We start from the raw sequence: 13,519 nt of genomic DNA, 5'->3' as shown, positions 1-13,519 counted from the left end.
GAGATGGCAGACGAGACACATCAAACTAGAAAAAGTGGAAAAGAGCATTTCTTTAAGTGTTTCTCAGCCATTTGATATTCCTCTGTTGAGAATTCTCTGTTTAGCTCTGCGCCCCATTTCTCTATTGGGTTATTTGGTTTGGTGGTGTTTATTTTCTTAAGTTCTTTATATATTTTGGATATTAGACCTTTGTCAGATGAAGAGTCGGTGATGATCTTTTCCCAGTCTGTAGGCTGTCGCTTTGTTCTCTTGACAGTGTCACCAGCCTTACAGAAGCTTCTCAGCCTCATGAGGTCCCATTTATTAATTGTTGATGTTAAGGCCTGGGCTGTTGGTGTTCTGTTCAGGAAGTTGTCTCCTGTGCCTATGAGTTCCAGACTCTTCCCCACTTTTCCCTCTAACTGGGTTAATGTCTGTGGTTTTAAGTTGAGGTCTTTAATCCACTTGGACTTGAGTTTTGTGCATGGTGACAAATAGGGGTCTAATTGCATTTTTCTACATGTAGACATCCAGTTAGACCAGCACCATTTGTTGAAGATGCTGTCGTTTTTCCATTGAATGGATTTGGCTTCTTTGTCGAAATGCAAATCAAAACGACACTGAGATTCCATCTTACACCCATCAGAATGGCTAAGATCAATAACTCAACTGACACCTCATGCTGGCGAGGGTGTGGAGAAAGAGGAACACTCCTGCATTGCTGGTGGGAATGCAAACTAGTACAACCACTTTGGAAAGCTATCTGGTGCTTTCTCAGAAAAATGGGAATAGGGCTTCCTCAAGACCCAGCTATTCCACTCCTTGGAATATACCCAGAGGATGTACTACCACACAACAGGGACATATGCTCAACCATGTTCATAGCTGCCTTATTCATAATAGCCAGAACTTGGAAACAACCTACGTGTCCCTCAACAGAAGAATGGATAAAGAAACTGTGGTACATTTACACTATGGAATACTACTCAGCTATTAAAAACAAGGAATTTCCAAAATTTGTGGACAAATGGATTGAACTAGAAATTGTCATAATGAGTGAGTTCACACAGAAGCAAAAAGAGCTAAATGGTATATACTCACTTATATCGAGACACTAGCCCAAGGTGTACGTCCCCATGAAAAACTGTACCTACCAGAATAATGGGTAAGAGGGGAGGACATCCTATTGAATCTTTAGGTGTGAGAAGCCTGGGAGAAAGAGGAAATGGAAGGATCCAGTGGGTCCTGGAAAACTACAGGCGAGTCTGGGCCCTGGGGTCCTCCGCAAACTGTGGCAACAGCCAAGGAAAAAATAGGCAGTAAAAACCTTGAACCCCTACCCGGACTAGCCGATGGACATTCTCCACTGTTGAGTGGAGAAGAAGATCTAACTCTCACACAAACTCTGGTGCCCCATATTTGATCATGTCCCTTGGATGGAGATGCCTGGTGGCACTCAGAGGAAAGATAATAGGTCACCAAGGAGAGACTTGATACCGTATGAGCATATTCAGGGGGAGGAGATCCCCCTCAGACACAGACATAGGGGAGGGGAGTAGGGGGGGGAAGTGGGAGGAAGGGAGGGATGGGAGGATACATGGGATGGGCTAACAACTGAGATGTAATATGTATAAATTAATAAAAATGTATTAAAAAAAAAAAAAAAAAAAAAGTGGAAAAGAACAGCAACAGGTGGAATATTGAGACTGTCAGTCTGTTTTGCAGGAGACTGAAACTTTATTTTCTTAGTTAATTTACGTTTGTTGTTGTTGTTTTGTTTGTTGGTTGGTTGGTTTGTATGTGGGTGTTTTGTTTGTACGTCTGTGCACCACATGTATGCCTGGATGCCTGCTGAATGCAGAAGAGGGTGTTAGAACCCCCTGCGAGTTATAAACAGCCGTGAGTTGCCATGTAAGTGTGGGCACCGAACTCAGGTCCTCTGGAAGAACAACCAGTGCTTCAAAATAAATAAGTACATAAATACATAATAAATAAGCAAGCAAAAAATATAACACAAAAACATAGCTCAGCCCGTAAATGCTTATAGAGTAGGCATGAGAACTCAGGTTCAATCCCCAGAACACTTGTGGGAAAGGCCAGAAACTCCTGTGATCCCCAGGCCCTGGGGAGACAGGAACAAAAGGATCGTGTTGACCAGGCACTCTAGCCAAATTCTGAGCTCTAGGTTCATTGAGAGACTCCGGTAAAAACCAAGGTAGGACGGGGCTAGAGTGGTGATTCAGCAGTTGAGAGGGTTTATTACTCGTTCAGAAGACCAGAATTGAGTTCCTAGCACCAGCAGGCAGCTCACAGCTGCTGTAATTCCAGCTTCAGGGTTATCCAAAGCCACTGATCTCAGGCACCTGCACTCACATGCACATAACCACCACACACACACACACACACACACACACACACACACACACATACTCGTATATACATACACAGAATTAAAAATAAAACAAATCTGACAGCTAAGGTAGGGGGTAATTCAGGAAGATCCCCATTTCAACCTGGCCTCCACCTGCATACAAACACACACAAGAGCAAACCAAGAGAAGCACATGTTCATTATAGAAAATATAGACAAAGAATGGTATTATACATCACCTCTGTTTTCAGACTCAGCTACTGCTAACAAATTTAAAGGATCTTTGGACTTTATTGTATATGTCACTTTTTACAAAACTGTCATCATGATACATGAACTTGTTTTCGTGCATCATGAAGAGTTTAATGAATGTAATCAACACTGTCATTTGAAGCCTATGCCTTTGACAGCTGTACCAGGCCTCAGAAGATGGCCATTCATTTGGTATTTGGGTTATTTCTATTTGTTTTTATCCTTCTGTGATTCTAGGCACCATGGTGACTTTGGGGACTATGCTGGGAACGTTCTCTTTAGTTTGCTGGGTTCTCTGTGACTTGAAAGCACGCTATATCTCCTGGTAGAGCCCTTGTAGCTTGTCATAATGGCACTTTGTGGCTTAATGAGAACAAGGCTCTATTAATCCCTCTTTGTCTGACCTCAGCCAACCTTGCCCTCTGTGGAAGTGGGATTCCTAAGCCCTTGGGGCCCATTTGGGCTGTTGTCATAGTGATTGGTGCAGGGTGGGGGTAGGGTCACTAGGCCAATATCCCTAACCAGACCAACTCTGTCTTAATGACAGGCTCAGACCATAGCTGCTCAGCAGCTGGTGTGACAAACCAAGCAGTAAGGGCGGCATGGGGGCTGACAGCACTGAGGCTGGGACACCCGGAAGCCCTCTGGGGCCTGGTGTAACTGGTTCCACAAAAGAAGCTTAGCTGACTTGTCTGGAGAGTACAAAGGGCTGTGACGTCACCATCGCCCACAGCCCTGGAGCTATACCCACACCAGACACTGGTGGTCCAATACCCTGCAAGCATTTGAGAGGACACTATATCTGAAATGCTCTTTCATGCCCACAGTGGGTGTTCACAGGGAACCTGGGCAGACAGGCTACTCATTGCTGTGTACAAGGAGCTCTTTGTTGTCATCTCCCAGTGAGAGAGTATAGATGGGGAAACTGAGACTCAGGAAACTAGCTGATTCCAAACCAACCAGCAGTTAAGAAGCATAGTCTGAATCCAGAAGACCCAACCCCCATCCCCCATGCCCCCTTTCCCTTCCTCCCTCCCCTCCCCCTTCCTCCCTCTCCTCTCCCTCCCTCCCCTAACACTTCTGGAAAGGACCTTGTTTAGAATCTGTTTAGAAGCAGTTAGTTTTTTACTGGAAGTTCCTTAAGTGTGATCTTTAAAGGGAAAAAGTGTGTGTGTGTTTGTGTGTTTCTCTCTCTCTCTCTCTCTCTCTCTCTCTCTCTCTCTCTCTGTGTGTGTGTGTGTGTGTGTGTGTGTGTGTGTGTGTGTGTGTGTGTGTGTGTTGCATAAGCTGTCCATAAGTACATTTTCCTGGGGGGCAGGGAGAAAAAGCAGACAAGGCTAAACTTGTTGGCCTCTGTTGTCAGTCCCAGCACCCTCCCTCTCTAGACAGAAGCCTGGTTTGGAACGTGTCCAAATCTTATTTTAAATCATCTAAATCTCATTTGCTTGACTCAAGTGGCCTGGATCATTGGGGTGACGCAAATCTGTGTCCCCAGCTGGGCCTGAGTCCAGGCAGCTCATTGGGCTGTGGGCGGCGTCCATTTGGCTGCCTGAGGTCGGCAGCACTGCCAGCAAGGGATGTCCTTCCCTGCCCCGGGGACATGTAGGGCTCCTGTGCTATGTCCTCACTCAGCCTGGAGCCCTGACAGGTCTTCCATCTTCTTGCCCTAGTTGTGGTTTCAAAATGCCAACAGCCCTGCACTGGACTGGAGGCCAGGACTTTAGACAGATGAACAGAGACGCCCTTCACTAGGTTTAGCAGTCCCTTCGGCAAGCCTTAGAAATCCCTGGAACAAACAAACAAACAAACAAACAAACCAACAAACAAAAAGTCTTGGAACAGTGATGAGACCTTTGGTTCCAGACTCAATATCTAGTTCCACAACAGCCCACTGTGTCATTATGGTCACTCTTTCCCCACCCTGTTTTCCTAGCATCTGACTCTTCCATCCTGCTCCTTCTGTCTCTCTACCAGAGAGAAATTCAGATGGCCAGCTTCATACCCCTGAAAGAAAAAGAGCAACATTTCTAAGAATGCAAAGAGTGTGTGGTGGTCAGAGAAATGAATCCAAACGATATGAACTCTTGACTTTAAAGACAGGTCACAGATGGAGTTTTTCCTGGCACAGCAAGTGAGTGCCACACCCATGACTCTGAGCTGCTTAACTTCCTGGCTAGGTCATTGCCCCGCTCCCAGGCTGGGCCTGGCACTAGGCATTAAGCTACCTAAAGACACAGCCTGCTCCCCACCCAGCCCTCTGGCCAGCATATGGTCATAGAAAGACCAGGAGAATCCTGAAGACACAGGAAACGATTCGCCTTCTAGGAAAGGGAAAGCTGGGCAGCCCTCAAATGCCCCCAACTCCTAATCTTAGGATAGATTGCCGTGTCAGTACATCCTCTAGAGTCCTGAATCAGAGAAATCATATCCAGCAGGCTTGAAGGAGCTGCTTGGTTGGGTTAATCAATGTTTGTCTCCTCTACTTCAGTTCTTACCTACATTCCTAACGTCTGTGACCTGTAAAAGCAACCAGAGGGCTTCCCTGGGTGAGGGACCCTCTTGGCAATCAATGGGATCCTGAAGGTTCCCTCAACTCGGTTCTCACCCTCTCTCTCTTTCAAATTAACTTCCATCATTTGCAGCCGTGAAAAGAGGTTAGTGGCACTGTGATGCCCAAGCAAGTCAATGGTGGATCCGGTCCCCATGGAAATCCATCCAGGCCACTACATCTACACAAGACCTTCCTTAGCCCCCAAAACAGAAACTGTAAAGTTGGGCAAAACTAAAGCAGCTAAGGACATGTTCCTTGTGGGCTGCTGAGCACTGGGTCACAGGGACCCAGGAAGTACCCTTTGGCTCCATAGTCATGGGATGGATGCCTATGTTTTGCCGGGCAGTAGCCAACAGCCTCGCCCTGCTGCTGACTGTAAACTCCATATTCAAGGCCCAGTCATAAACATTCAGGAGCCTATGGTAACAGTCTGGGGTAGAGATGGGCACTTTCAATCTCATAGCCCAAGTCTGACCAGGTTTACAGGTGACTCCAGCTGAAGCCTCTTTGTATGGCCTTCAAGGAAGCCCTGAGCTGGGTCCTAAAACATACCCATGTGATTCAAATCCCACCAAAGGTCCCATGAGGAGAAGCCATGAAGATCCAGCACAGGCATTGCCAACATAAAAAGATGCTGCGACCCGAAAGAAGACCAAAGTTGTGCAAAAGAAAAAGGCTAGGGAGGTAAAGAGAGTGCAGGAAGGGGAAGAAGTGACCTTTCTGTCACCACCACTCCATGGGGATAAACACCTCAGTCCTTCCAGACTATGATAAAAATATGCTATAGAGCAGATGGCTGTGTGGAGCAGAAATTTGTTCTTTGCAGTTCTGAAAGCTGGAGTCCATGTTTACAGCATCACGAGACACCTGGGCCTACCGTTGGGCCATAGACGGAGTCTTCTTCCTGGGTCTGTTTACTGTGAGAGGGGCAAGGAGGTCTCTGGAGCCTCTGAATAAAGACATGAATCCCCTCCCAACTTCAGGCATATAAATTCAGGGAACACAAAGATTTAGGCCATTGTAGAAGCTTCCCAGAAGAAGTAAGATTTTATGTAGAATCTTAGGAGATGACGTAAGTGTTTTCCATGAGAAAGGGACAAATTCAGGATGACAGAGTAGGTAGTACCAAAATGCAAAAGTCAGGCAGAAGCTGGGTGTGGTGTGTGTGTGTGTGTGTGTGTGTGTGTGTGTGTGTGTGTGTGTTGTCATGTGTGTGATGTCATGTGTGTGTGTGTGTGGTATGTATATGTGTGCGCACACGTGTGCATGTTGGTAGTAGTGACGGTGGTGGTAGCAGCGGTGGAGGAAGGGGTAGCGGAGGAGGATGAGGAGGTCAGAGGACAAAACGCAGGAGTCAGTTCTCTCCTTCCTGCCCTATAGACTCCAGGATTGAACTGAACTCAGGTTATGGCTCTCAGTACCATTAGCAGCTGATCCAGCTCAGTAAGTAGGTGTAGGGTTGGTAGAAGTGTTTCAAGACCCCAGAGGAAAGGAAAGGAATGCTGGGCTTCATATTCCAGGCTCACCATAGGAACCCTCCAGAACAGTGGTATTAAGTACATCCTGGGAAAAGCAGACATAAGTGTGCCATGTTAGTGCCTACACCTTAGCCAGGCAATGACAGCTCCTTGCCACTTGGAAGTATCTGAGTCACAGGTTTCCTCACCTGGCCAAGCCTGAAAGGAGCGCCATAGCTCATAAAGTCACTCCTCTGCCCAGCAGGGGACTTGGAGAATAGTCAGCCAGCATCGTCTTTGAAGTAGTGTATTGTCTCATCTGCATGTATGTCGCAGAGCAGTCAGAGATTCTAAAGCACAGGTGGAGGATGGAGTACAGGCACAGAGGAAGGCCTACACACCCCTAGGGAGAGAAGCCCAGCAGGCAGCTGAGGACCAGGCACAGAGTCAATGGCTGCGGCAGGCACAGCTTAAGCCTTTCTTCTCCCACTTTGTTCCTTCTTCTGTGCATAACCGACTCTACAGTGACCATGGCAGGGAGGAGGAAGAGGGGAGGAAAAGAGGAATGATGGCTGTGAGGAGGAGCCAGGGATACATGGGGAATTTCTGTGTGAATTAGACAGAGGTGCTGAGGCAGGAGAGAAAGATGAGGAAGATTACAAGGGCATGGGGGGGGGGGGGGGAACCAGGCTGTGGTGGCACACACATCTTTAATCCCAGAGTCCAGGAGGCAGAGGCAAGTGGATCTCTGTGAGTTCGAGGTTAACGAGGTCTACAGAGCTAGTTCAAGAACAGCCAAGGCTACACAGAGAAACCCTGCCTTAAACAAGAAAGAGAGAGAGAGAGAGAGAGAGAGAGAGAGAGAGAGAGAGAGAGAGAGAAGAAGAAGAAGAAGAAGAAGAAGAAGAAGAAGAAGAAGAAGAAGAAGAAGAAGAAGAAGAAAGAAGAAGAAGAAGAAAGAAAGAAAGAAAGAAAGAAAGAAAGAAAGAAAGAAGTCCCTCACACCAAGTATGGCTAAAGCCTTTTGCCTGCTGATAGTCACAAATTCAGTCACAATCAACAGTTAAGGCCTTTCTCCTTTCCTAACTATAAATACCTGCAATTTTTTAGGAATCTCACCAGAAAATACCCTAAAAGGACACATCCTAAACACCTTGTGCGACCTTGTTGGCTTCTGGTTTTACCTCATCGGATTGCAATCCCATTCAACACACCTCCTGAACCGCCCCATAATCTAGTTTATCAGAAAGTCAGAGGGCGTTTCTTAGCAACCCTTTCAGATGTAATTGGAGAGCCGCCAAAATGGTATTTATGTTTGCTGCTAAGGCAGTTTGTGACTATCCTTAGGAAGATCATACCCACACTAGGGCTTGTCTTATTCTTTCCCCAGGCTCCTTTCTTTCTTTCAACCCCTGTGTTTGAAAATCTATATTGACAAAAGCCAGGCCTGGTGGTACACACCTTTAATTCCAGCACTCAGGAGGCAGAGACAGGTGGACCTCTGAGTTCAAGCCAGCCTGGTCTACAGAGTGAGTTCCAGGACAGCCAAGACTACACAGGAAAATCCTGTCTCAATAAAACAAAACAAACAAGCAAACAAAAAAAGAAAACCCACAAAACAACTATATTGACAGCCAGGCCTGGTGGTACATGCCTTTAATCCCAGCACTTGGGAGGCAGAGGCAGGCAGATCTCTAAGTTTGAGGCCAGCCTGGTCTATAAAGCAAGTCTAGGACAGCCAAGGCTACACAGAAAAACCCTGTCTCAAAAAAACAAACAAACAGAAAATCTATATTGACAATACTATGCAACCTGTGACTCTTAGAACAGGTCACACCCGTGCTCTCAGGTGTGGCTGGTTTAGTCTGGAAAGTCTCTCATTGTCCTAGCCCCTGGGCTTGCATTCTACTTAAAATGCCTTTACTAAGCCCCTGCCCTGCTTCACACTGGCTAGTACTAAAATTATTTCCTACATTTGAGGCCAAGAATCTTGCTTTAACTGAGTGGAGGTCCCTAAAAGATGAAGGTAACTCCTCAGGGTGCCGTGGATGACGTCAGATCTGTGACGGTCTCTGTCACTGTTGACAAATCCTGGTTAGACTGCTGTGGCAGAGTCCCCAAAGCTGGGTAGAGCCATGGTTCTCAACCTGTGGGGGTCATGACCCTAAAGGAGTCGCATATCATATATTTACATTATGACTTATAGTGGTAGCAAAATTAAAGTTATGAAGTAGCAACAAAATAATTTTATGGAGCCAGGCGTGGTGGCACACACCACTTAGCCCTTTCACAAGTCCTCAGTGATGACAGCTATGGGGTAGTGTTTCCTCAACAGCAATGGCCTATGCTGGACATAGATTTAAACACATGGCCTAAGCCGGACCACACCTATAATCCCAGCACTCAGAAGGCAGAGGCAGGTGGATCGATGTGAGTTTAAGGGCAGCCTGGTCTACAAAGCAAGTCCAGGGCAGCCAAGGCTACACAGAGAAACTCTATCTCAACCTCCTCCCCACAAATAATAATTTTATAGTTGGGGTTCACCACAGCATGAGGAACTGTATGAAAGGGAAGCAGAGTTAGGAAGGTTAAGAACCACTGTTCCAGCTGTTGCCAAGTCCAGAATCTCTGGGCTGCCTCTAATGAGGACTTCCTTTCTGATCATCACATGGAAAAGCTGAGCCAGGACAGGGCATCGAGGGCAGACTCACCCTTTCATAAAGCAGCCGTTCCAGTATGCATAGGCCTCCAGAGACCCAAACCAACACAAAACAAACTCAGTGGTATTTTTGAAGTTTTTTTTTTTTTTTAAGCTTACTGGTCTTTTGCTTCTATATAATGGTTTCTGATTGCATGCTCCTTTGGTTTTTGAACTAGGGTTTCTCTGTGTAGCCCTGGCTGTCCTAAACTCACTTTGTAGACCAGGCTGGCCTCAAACTCACAGGAATCTCCATGCCTCTGCCTCCCGAGTGCTGGGATTACAGGCATGCACCACCACAACCGGCAAAATACTTTATTTTCAATAAAACATAAATAAGCAAAACATCACTTGTGGGGCGGCAGCTTTGCACCCTAGTCATCTCTTAAGGACAGTGCTAACACTCTCTTGTGCCAAAGAAACTAAATGTGTCTAGGAGGAAACAGATGTGTAGACACAGAAGAACCTGTCCTCGGGAGCACGCAGCCCTGGGATCGCGGTCTTTCTGCAGGCCCCTGCTACCTCCTGAAAAGTAGATGGCTGGCTACTGTGACCTACACTTCCAGTTGGGAAAAGAGGTAGAATTGGGGTTCTCCTCTCCTGCCTGCCAAGGCACCTGTTTCATGAGTGTCTCCTCTATTTATGGAAGAGGTGTGGGGAGGCAGGGGCTTTGTGTCTGACCTGAAGAGGTCCTCAGTCTCAGTGCTTGTACCTCACTCCCATTCATATACTGAAATCCTTATCCCAAGGCTCCTAGATGGTGAGAACCGGTCAACTGGCCTCAGCCCGTGGTCACAACTGGGATTAGTGCACTTATCAAGGACAGGGAGAACGTCTGACCTCCTGGAGTCATAGCTGTGACCCAGAGAGTAGGCCCTCCACCAAATCTGGTCCAACAGTACCTTGATCTTGTACTTCCCTGCCTGCAGAACTATGGGAAATAAATCTCAGTTGCTGATAGCTCCCCATGTCTAGTACTTGGTTAGGAAAACCTGAAGGGATTAAGACAGGACATCTCAGTCCCAGGCAGCATTAGCAGATGCTTGGTCGGCCTCACTGCCTCAGCTAACATGGCCTTCTTGATCTAAGCCAAAGGCCCCACCACCAATCACACAGGAAACAAAATTCAAGACAAGAATATTAGCTGTCCTGAGACCTCAGTCTAGGTTTAAGGAAAAAGCAGGTTCCCAAGTTATGAAGGTTTTTCTAGACAAGAGCCCACACTCATGGTCTCAGAGTCTCCTAAACTTTTGTTTTGTTTTGTTTTTTGAGACAGGCTTTCTCTGTGTAGCTTTGCCTGTCCTGGACTTGCTTTGTAGATCAGGCTGGCCTGGAACTCACAGAGATTGGCCTTCCTCTGACTCCCTGAGTGCTGGGATTACAGGCATGTGCCACCACACTCGGCTATGAGTCTCCTAAACTTAATAAGGACTTTTGATGCTCATTTAGGGCCTTCTCACTTCCTCTGTGGTCTTTCTTTTCTGCCGTCAATCCTTCCCTAGACTGCCACAGTTTATATCCCCAGAGACTCCTCACACATCACTCACCCTCCTTAGCACACTCAAGCCCTCACCTCTCTGCCTGCACCCATAGCAGACATCATTAATAGACCACTGCATGTCTTTCTTATTACAAGTGTATTGAACCTTGGCAGGATTCTTATCAACTCAGTGCTCTAGGCAGCTACAATAAGGCCAAATGAGTCTATATATAAGATGGGACTTATTTTAGCTAGCCCTGATGTAATGGGTTGCCCCGGCTTAGATACAGTGTACATGGAGAACAGCACTAGGAAAAGGTTTGTAAGTAGGTGGCCATCAGCAGCATCTCTTCTATCTTCAGGCCTGGGATGCTGTGATCACCCTGATCTTACGTCTTCTAAAAATAGTTTCCTTTAGGGTTATTAAGCAAGGGAAGGGAGAGTTGTCTCCTCATAGTTAGTGCTACAACGTCCCCGGCCTGCGTGCATTCTTCCCGTGCCTGCCCTAGAGACCCATTCTAGGCTTGAGTTCAGCAGAACAACTCCCTGGGAACTCCAAGGGAACTGAGAGATCTGACATTGTGATGGCAGGGTTACCCTGGGACAGCATGGGCTCCCTTGCAAACCTGCACACCCTCCAGTAAGCAGAGTAGGAGAAGGGAAGCCAGCTTCCTTCATCGTTAATTTCTGATCCCCGTGCCCTTTGACTATTCAAGGACGTGATGGGAAATGTGTTCCCTGCAACACAGCTGCTTGTAACTATGTTCACTGCTCATAAATGATTTTATGGGGATCTAAAGAGACAGAGGTGACAGGCAGCACGTAGCATGGGTACAGAGTCTTGACAATAAACGTGTCAGCTTTGTACCATGGCAGCTCCCAACTCCTAAAGATCCCAGATTCTGGGTAGTGGTGGGTCCTAGCAGAAGGCAAGGCTTTTTGTAGCCTGATGATAAAGCAATACCAAGAAAGATTTGTGCTGGTCTCACAAGGGAGGGGCTTGGAGTGTCTGGCTTGAGTGTTGCTCTTCCCCAGGGAGATGACAAAGAGCTCTCTTCACAGGGGCTGGAAAAATGGCTCAGAGGTTAAGAGCACTGACTGTTCTTCCAGAGGTCCTGAGTTCAATTCCCAGCAGTCACATGGTAGCTCACAACCATCTATAATGTGATCTGATGCCCTCTTCTGGCCTGCAGGTGTATGTGTAGACAGAGCAATGTATGTACAATAACGAATAAATCGAAAGAAAGGAAGAAAGAAAGAAAGAATTTGCATGGCAACTCCTAGGAGAGAAGGCATAGGTGGCATCATAGAGCCATCTGTAACTCCAGTTCCAGGGCATCCAATGCCCCCCCTCCTTCTCTCCCTCCCTCCTTCTCCCTCTCCCTCTCTCCCTCCCTCCCCTTTCTCTCTCTTGTCTCCCTCCCTCCCTCTCTCCCTCCCTCGGCATGGCAGCCAAAAACTGCTTCCAATAAACCTGCAGTTATATAATATAACTCCATCTTGCCGTTAGCTCGTTCTGATATTTCAATCAGTAACCAGCATGGGGTACCTTCGTGTTTGTAGTTCAGGCACCAAGAACTAGCATTAAAAGCACCTCCCATACCTGCTCTGATGTATCCCATGGCTTGCGTCACTGGATACAGGAGAGGCCATGTCAGCAGGGCTTAGTGTCTGTTCTCAAGGCACAGTAGCCTACCACCACCACCACCATCACCACCACCACCACCCCCAGCCAAGGCACTGAGCTCACTGGCCAGACTCCACAGCCCTTGAGCCCTAGGATTGTACCCCTCATGGTAGAGCTATTTCACAACACTGGCCCTGATACTCTCTGGGCTACCGATCTGCCATGAGACCACCACAATCTTGAAAGACCCACGCAGCCCACTATCTGGACTGGTTGCCCACAGCCTTTCCTTAACGCTGTTTTTTTTACCTCCAGTCTCCAGTCTAACCTCAGAAACATTGAAGAATCTGCAGACACCCCACTATCCTCAGAAGAGTGGGGGTGGCAGAGTTCCCACAGTGTAAGAAGCGACATCAGAGAGGAAAGTAACACTGCTTCCTTTCCCGGTATAGATAGGCATGATTAATGGAGCCAAATTTCTTTTTTCTTTCTTTCTTTCTTTCTTTCTTTCTTTCTTTCTTTCTGTTTGTTTTTTCTGAAACAGGGTCTTACTATATTGCTCTGGATGTCTTGGAACTCACTATGTAGACCAGGCTGGCCTCGAACTCACAGACATCTATCTGCCTGACTCTGCCTCCCAATTGCTAGGATTAAAGGTATGTGCCACTATGCTCTGCTATGGGGCCAGATTTCTACATGAACAAATTGCTCACACACATGTGGGGGTGTGCATGCATGCACGTGAGTTTGTGTTTATAAAAACATATATGTATGAGTGTGAGATATATACGTATATATAATATATACACATATTCTAAGTTGGAATCATAGCCTACTTTTAAATTAACATTTTATATTCTCTTCTCTTTCCATCAATATTCCTCAAAAATACTTTGAAATGACTATGTAATCCCACAGATGTATTATAATACATGTAATTATGTATTTTAGGACATCTGGGTTTCCACTTTTTTGGTATTCAACATCCTTTTTATTGATCATATCTGTACATAAATTTTTGTCTGAAAGTCTAAGTTATTTCCTCAGAGAAAATTCCAAGATTTTTTTGTTGTTGTTAAATTTCCTTGATGTGTTTCTCAGATG

The sequence above is a fragment of the Acomys minous genome (assembly GCF_964271855.1).
Source record: "Acomys minous genome assembly, chromosome: 8".
Classification (NCBI taxonomy): Eukaryota; Metazoa; Chordata; class Mammalia; order Rodentia; family Muridae; genus Acomys; species Acomys minous.
The sequence above is the reverse complement of the archived record's forward strand: the minus strand, read 5'-3'. Positions refer to the sequence as shown.